Source organism: Vulpes lagopus, chromosome 5 (assembly GCF_018345385.1).
Source record: "Vulpes lagopus strain Blue_001 chromosome 5, ASM1834538v1, whole genome shotgun sequence".
Taxonomy (NCBI): domain Eukaryota; kingdom Metazoa; phylum Chordata; class Mammalia; order Carnivora; family Canidae; genus Vulpes; species Vulpes lagopus.
In genome coordinates, this window is record NC_054828.1 from 74569961 (window position 1) to 74577906 (window position 7946).

Genomic DNA, 7946 nt, shown 5'->3' on the forward strand with positions numbered 1-7946 from the left:
CTCATTTTTATGTTTCGATTATTTTAGGAGCCTCCTGCTTCCAGTCTGTCCCCCTTTTGTCTCATAACGTAGGTTAATAAGCAAATTATCTAGTACTAGAAAGGCAGCTATTAGTGGCCATGTAAACACCTCAAAAAGGTCATTATGTCCTTGCTTAAAACCATTTCTTGGCTTTTCATACAATTCAGAGTAAAATGTGCCACTCTATTACCTTTGTGATCTCAACCTACCACCACTCTTTCCCTCAGTCATTCAACTCCAGAATCGTAATCCCTTTTACTCCTTGAACATGCCAAGGATAACTTCACCTCAAGGTCTTTGGATTTGACATTCTCTACATGGATTGCTCTTTATCCAAGTATAGGATTTGCTTTCTCCATCCCCTTCAAATTTTTATTCAAATATGACTTCAGTGAAGCCTTTCCGATCACCCTGTTAAATTCTGAAGCCTGTTTAGCACTCTCAATTCCCCTTATATTTCTTTTTTCCATAGAACTTCGTACCACCTACCATATCAGTACTAGTTTATTTATGCTTACTGCTTATCATTTGACTCCCTCTGCTAGAATATAAACTCCTTAAAGAGAGGAATCATTGTCATTGATATATCCTAAATGCCTACAGAAGCACCTGGCACAATTAAACAAATATCTGTTGAAGAATGAATATTTTTTGGCAGATCTTGCAGGCCTCAGAACCTGCTGAAGTCTGTTTTTCACCTGAAGAAGAGAAAGGCCTAAGGCATTTTGTTTCACATTGTCTCCAGGACCTAGGATAGTACCAAATAAAGTTAAAAGGCTCAAAAAATGATGAAACAGTAAGACTTGCCAGAACTTGTTTTCTCATTCTATCAGTAAGCCTGCATTTTTCCTTTTCTTCAAACTAAGGCTCTAAACCCTTTAAACCACTGCTTCTGAAAAGCACATATGTGGGCAAAGTATAATTTGGAAAAAACACATCCAATATTATGGCACATTTTCATATGTGGAAAATAAACCATTCTGTACCAGATTGCAAACTATAGAAACTAAAATTCCAAGTTTTCTTCTTAAATGATAGACTCACCAGGAAATGCAATTATTCTCTAGGGAGTTATTAGACTTTCCCAGAGAAGATTTTTATATCTAATGGCTGGCTTTAAAGAAGTTTTAGAAATACATACCAAGACCCACCTTCCCTGATGGTGCACCATGACATAATGGAATAAAGCTTGGTTTTGAGTAACAAACTGAAGGAGCTCCACTACGTTAACTCAGCTTCCCCATTGTAACTATGGCATGTAACACCAATGTCTCTCAGAATATTCAAAGTCTGCTGAATGGGTTAATGAGTCCAACTGCAAAGTTGTAAGTTTATTCTGTTTCAGTGCTTTTAACTGTCTGGGTTCAATTCTCCAGAGGAATATGTTTTTCTAAGAACTGATTTTATTTCTAATGTTTGGAATTGGATGGGTTTAAATCCTTAGTCTCTCAGTTACTACCTATGATTCCTTCGGGTAATTAACTCTTCTGAGATTGTTTCCTCAATTATAAAATAAAAATCTCTACTTCAAAAGAATATTCTAAGGATTAAATGCAATGAAAAAAAACAGTTACTGTAGTACTGACACAAGGGCAGCCATGTAGAACAACAGAACAGAATAGAGCCTAGAAACAAACCCCACATATACGGCCAGCTGATTTTTGACAAGGGTGTCAAGACTATTCAATGGGAGGACAGTCTGCTCAACAAATGATGCAGAAAAAAACGGGTATCCACATCATATACATAACTGGGTATCTGCACATCATATACATAAATCAGCACAAAATGGATCAAAGACCTAAACTTAAGGACAAAAACTATAAAATTTGTAGAAAACATAGGGGAAAATCTTCATATCAAATTTGACAGTGATTTCTTGGCCATGGCACCAAAAACACATGTTAACAACAACAAAAAATAGATAAATTGTACTTCACCAAAATTAAAACCTTTTTGTACATCAAAGGACACTATCAAAAAAGTGAAAAGACAATCCATGGAATGGGAGGAAATATTTCTGAGTCATATATCTGATAAGTTATTAATATCCTAGAGAGTATAAAGAACTCCTATAATTCAACAACTATAAAAAACAACCCAATTCAAAAATGGTTGAGGGGCAGCCCAGGTGGCTCAGTGATTTAGCGCCGCCTTCGGCCTGGGGTGTGATCCCAGAGACCCGGGATCGAGTCCCATGTTGGGCTCCCTGTGTGGAACCTGCTTCTTCCTCTGCCTGTGTCTCTGCCTCTGTCTCTCATGAATAAATAAATAAAATCTTAAAAAAAAAAAAAATGGGTGAAGGACTTGAATAAACATTTCTGCAAAGATATACAAATGACCAATAAACACATGAAAAGATGCTCGACATCATTAGTCATCAGAGAAGGGCAAATCAAAACCCACAAGGAAAAAAAATGCACAAGGAGATACCATCTCACACTCATCAAAATGACTACTATCAAAAATATAAACAAAACGGGTGCCTAGATGGCTCAGTCAGTTAAGCATCTGACTCTTTTTTAATTATTTTTTTTTAAGATTTTATTTATTTATTCACGACAGAGACAGAGAAAGACAGAGAGAGAGGCAGAGACTCAGGCAAAGGGAGAAGCAGGCTCCATGCAGGGAACCTGACGTGGGACTCAATCCTGGGTCTCCAGGATCACGCCCTGGGCTGAAGGCAGCGCTAAACCGCTGAGCCACCCAGGCTGCCCAGCATCTGACTCTTGATCTCAGCCCAGGTCTTGATTTCAGAGTCATGAGTTCAAGCCCCACGTTGGACTCCATGCTGAGTGTGGAGCCTACTAAAAACAAACAAACAAACCGACAAAAAAAAAGCCTCCAAAAAACCCCCAGAAAATAACAAGTGTTGGTGAGGATATAAAGACATGGGGGTGGGGGGAGGATTGGAACCTTGTACACTGGTAGTGGAAATGTAAAATGGTACAGTTGCTATGGTACACAGTATGGTGGTTTCTCAAAAAATTAAAAATATAATTACCATGTGATCCAGCAATTCTCCTTCTGAGGATACACAAAAGAACTGAAAGCAGGGTATCAAAGAGATATTTGAACACCCATGTTCAGACCCATTATTCACAATAACTAAAAAGTAGAAGCAACCCAAGTGTCCACTGACAGATGAAAAAATAGACAAAATGTGGTACATATGTACAATGGGCTATTGCCATTAAAAGGAACGGACTTCTGATACATGCTACATCATGGATTAACCTTGAAAATATGCTAAGTGAAATAAACCAGACACAAAAGGATAACTACTGTAGGATTCCAAATATATGAGCTATCTAGAATAAACAAGTAGAGAGAGTGCTCGCTTCGGCAGCACATACACTAAAATTGGAACGATACAGAGAAGATTAGCATGGCCCCTGCACAAGGATGAAACAAGAGAGATAGAAAGTAGAATACAGGCTACCAAGGGCTGTGGAGAGGAGGTGTCGAGAATTATTGCTTAATGATGACTGAGTTTGTTTCAGGTGATGAAAGTCTTAGAAATTGATAGTTCTGATAGTCACACAACATTGTGCAAGTACTTAATGCCAATGAATTATACACTTAAAAATGGTTTAAATGGTAAACTTCATGTTATGTATATTTTGTTACAATAAAGAAATATTTAGTACAGTGCCAGGCACATAGTAAGACTCAATTGATTATTACTATTGTCATCTGTTCCTTCAAGAAATATATATTGAGGGGCGTCTGGCTGGCTTAGTCAGTAGAGCACGTGACTCCTGATCTCAGGGTTTTAAGTTTGAGCCCATGCTGGTTGTAGAGAGGACTTTTTTTTTCTTTTTTTTTAGAGAGGACTTTTAAAAAAATCTTTAAAAAAATCTTTTAAAAAATCTTTATTGAGTATTTATTATTTTTTAAAGATTTATTTATTTTAGGGGGAGCAAAGGGAGAGAATCTCAAGCATAGAGCTTGATCCCACGACCCCCAAGATCATGATCTGAGCCAAAATCAAGAGTGAAATGCTCAACTGACTGAGCAACCCATTGCCCCACTTATTAAGCATATAAAGGCTGGGCATTATTCTAGGCACTGGGAATATAGTGGTTCAAAAAACAATAAAGACCCAACCTCCAGGTAACTGAAAATCTAATGGAGAGAAAAAAGCAAATAAGCAATACATCACAACAAATTACAGAAATCAACTACTAATATAGAAGTAAGCTTGTAAAGATAAATTCAAGACACACACAAAAAAAGGAATAGAAAAAGAAAAGTTGGTAGAGATCAGGGAAGTCATCTCAGAGAACAGCCAAACTGAGAGCTGGTGTATAGGCAGAGGGAGAAAACAGCATGTCCCAGGAGTTCATTGGAGAAGACAAGTGGCTAGACAGAAAAGCATGATTCAGTTATGAAAGGCCTTAAATGCCATGCTAGTATTTTGGACTTTATCTTGAAATTAATGGGAACCCGGGATCCCTGGGTGGCTTAGTGGTTTAGCGCCTGCCTTCAGCCCAGGGAGTGATCCTGCAGTTCCGGGATCAAGTCCCACATCAGGCTCCCTGCATGAAACCTGCTTCTCCCTCTGCCTCTCTCTCTCTATGCCTCTCATAAATGAATATAAATAAACTAAGAACTATATATAAACTAAGAACTATCAATTTCTCTGTGTGTGACTATCATAAAATTTTAAAAAAATTTAAAAAAAATAAAAAATAAAAAATAAATTAATGGGAACCAATTACTTACTTAGCAGGAAAGTGAAATGATCAGGGTTGCATTTTATTTTCTTTTTTATTTTTTTTAATTTTTATTTACTTATGATAGTCACACAGAGAGAGAGAGAGAGGCAGAGACACAGGCAGAGGGAGAAGCAGGCTCCATGCACTGGGAGCCCGACGTGGGATTTGATCCCGGGACTCCAGGATCGCGCCCTGGGCCAAAGGCAGGCGCCAAACCGCTGTGCCACCCAGGGATCCCCAGGGTTGCATTTTAGAACAATCATTCTGACATAAGTAAGGGTGGAGGGATTGAAGGCCAGGCAACACTGATGCAAAATAGTTAAATGGCTCTTGTGGTACTTTAGTCTTCAACACAGGAATTAAGTGAATGCTAAGTATGGCTGAGTGTGGAGGAGGACTCAATGACCAGGCTTCTGTCTGGCACAACTGGCCAGAGATTATTGCTAACATTTATTAAGATCTGTGCCAGGGATCCCTGGGTGGCGCAGCGGTTTGGCGCCTGCCTTTGGCCCAGGGCGCGATCCTGGAGACCTGGGATCGAATCCCACGTCCGGCTCCCGGTGCATGGAGCCTGCTTCTCCCTCTGCCTGTGTCTCTGCCTCTCTCTCTCTGACTATCATAATTTAAAAAAAAAAAAAAAAAAAATAAGATCTGTGCCAGAAACCACGCTAAGCATTTGACATGCATGAGCTCATTTAATTCTCTCCACAAATCCCTATATACAATTATTCCCATTTTACAAGGGAAACTAAAACTTATGTTAAATAACTTGCCAAGATCATGATTAAATCTAGATCTTTCTAAACAAAAAGCTTGGACAGCCCTAGTGGCTCAGTGGTTTAGTGCCGCCTTCGGCCTGGGGCGTGATCCTGGAGACCTGGGATGGAGTCCCACATCGGGCATCCTGCATGGAGCCTGCTTCTCCCTCTGCCTGTGCCTGTGCCTGTGCCTGTGTCTCTGTCTCTCTCTCTCCGGTGACTCTGCCTCTCTCTCTCTCTCTGTGTCTCTCATTATTGAATTAAAAAAACAAAAAAACTTAAATACACATAGTGCAAGTCCCAATATCTTCCTTTCCCTTCAAATACCTACATTTAACACATCACTCCATATTTACTTTATCTTGTTAGTATTCAGTGAGGTATTATTCCTTAGTGTTTTCAGTTAACATATAGGCAAACTCTCGTTTCATACTTAGTTCACTTCTGAAAACTTTAAAGTACAATGTCAAAGTTTCACAACAGAGTCCCAATTTTAAAGCGGTACCTGTTTCCAGAGCACTAAACATTTTGAGATTCTTAAATTGTGATTGGAATCAACCTGTCCAGAGGCAATCCAGTGCACACTGAAGAAATGTCACAGATGCCTAAGATCAGGATATGAGGTACTGCATCTACCACTCTGCAACTGGGTAAGTACCAAACCACCACTCTCCTGAACCCAATGCAGGGATAAAAGGATTAGGGGAATTTCTATTCATTTTATGACCATAAGGTATCTTCTAGCTTCTCAGAGCAGGGAGTGGAAGGCCTTTCTCCCTGCCATGACAGCACAAACTGATTGGACTTCAGGCAGCTATCCAGTTACCCTCTTTACACATGAGGCCTCTCAACTGGTTATCTGCTAAAATCCATCATTGTTCACTGCTCTGAGGGACATGGACAACGGTCAAGAAAGTGACTAGAACAAGCAGGGGATATTTTCAGAGATTAAGGAAATTCTAGATCTTAACCACTCCTTGGTATTTTGGAGGGGGCTCAGGAGCAACTGTAATCTCAGAGGAATACTGCCAAGTAACAGGCCTGGCTCTATTATCACAAACGGTACCCTACCATTTTGTCAAAGGCCAGGACTTTATTCTTCAGCAGCAGCAATTGGCCAGAAGTGAAACAATGCCTGGACTCAAAATCACTCAAAAGTGACATTAAAGACCACATTCAGGGCAGCCTGGGTGGCTCAGCAGTTTAGTGCCGCCTTCAACCCAGGACGTGATCCTGGAGACCTCGGATCGAGTCCCGCGTCAGGCTCCCTGCATGGAGCCTGCTTCTCCCTCTACCTATGTCTCTGCCTCTCTCTCTCTCTCTCTCTCTCCTCTCTGTGTATTCTCATGAATAAATAAAATCTTAAAACCACATTCAGAGACTAAAAAGGGACCTAACTTGAAAATGAGGTTGTACAAAGGTAACAAAATTGAACACCACCTGTATACAGAATTTTTTCAACTACAGTGTAAGTTTCTGGAGGGCAAGGATGAGATCTATTTCTAAGCTAAGCTACTTCTATGCTGTGCCCTATAATATGCTTTGTTCACCTTGGGCCTTACTGATGAGGGTAAGAAAAATGATCAAGTCCTGAAAGGCAAGGAACAGTGGTTCCAGCATATCTTTTTGCAGGCCTGCCTAAGTCAATTAGGTATGTTAACTGTGAAAGGGAAAAAGATATTGAAGACTAAAATTAAGACCAGAGAATTGGATTTCATGCACTTATAGCACAAGGGGGCAGTGTTTGAACACTAGTAATCTGGAGTGCTTGGCAGTCTGCTGTTTACCCTCCCTCCTTTTTAAATACCATACTGAGGGCTGGAGCCTTGGTAAGGAGAGATGGACTAGTCACTCCACCTACCCACTGTGTTCTCCTACAGAGGTTGGCACCAACTCTCCTTATACTAGCAGCGTAGCTATCAGGGAGCAAGGCCAAAGGAAAAAGGAACCAGAGGAGCTAGTCTTCCCACAGAGATAACATACGAAAGAGTGCTTGTTGAACAGGAGTAGAGGAGACAGTAGGGATCTCTGCCTGCAAACTACTTTGAATTGGATGGGCCAGGGATTCTCAAACTCTAACAAGCATCAGAATCACTTCCAGGGCTTGTTAAAATAGATTACTGGGTTCTAACCCCAATTTCCAATTCAAGAGAGTCTAAAGTAGGCCCCAGAATTTGCATTTCAAACAATTTCCTGGGTGATGATGATACTGCTGATCTGAAGACCAGACTTTGTGAATCACTGCTGTAGATATTTCTGGCTCTGTGCCCTTATATTTCTTAATATTCGCTCATTCTCTCTTTTCTACCATCCACCTACAGCTTTATTTCTTCTTCACTATCCCTTCATTAGCTTCCTTTAGGAAAACTGAAAAAAAAGACAGAAAACAGGAGCAAATGTTAGGTCTTAAGGATTCCTCTGGACAAGGACTCCAGCACTAGTCTGG

At 40.2% G+C, this 7946-nt stretch overlaps 1 non-coding gene across 1 annotated transcript; it reads left to right on the forward strand.

Moving 5' to 3' along the window:
- Positions 1-3354: 3354 nt before the first annotated feature.
- Positions 3355-3461, forward strand: LOC121492230. Its single transcript, XR_005988141.1, has one exon. It is a non-coding gene; the product is annotated as a U6 spliceosomal RNA (small nuclear RNA).
- The last annotated feature ends 4485 nt before the right edge of the window (positions 3462-7946 follow it).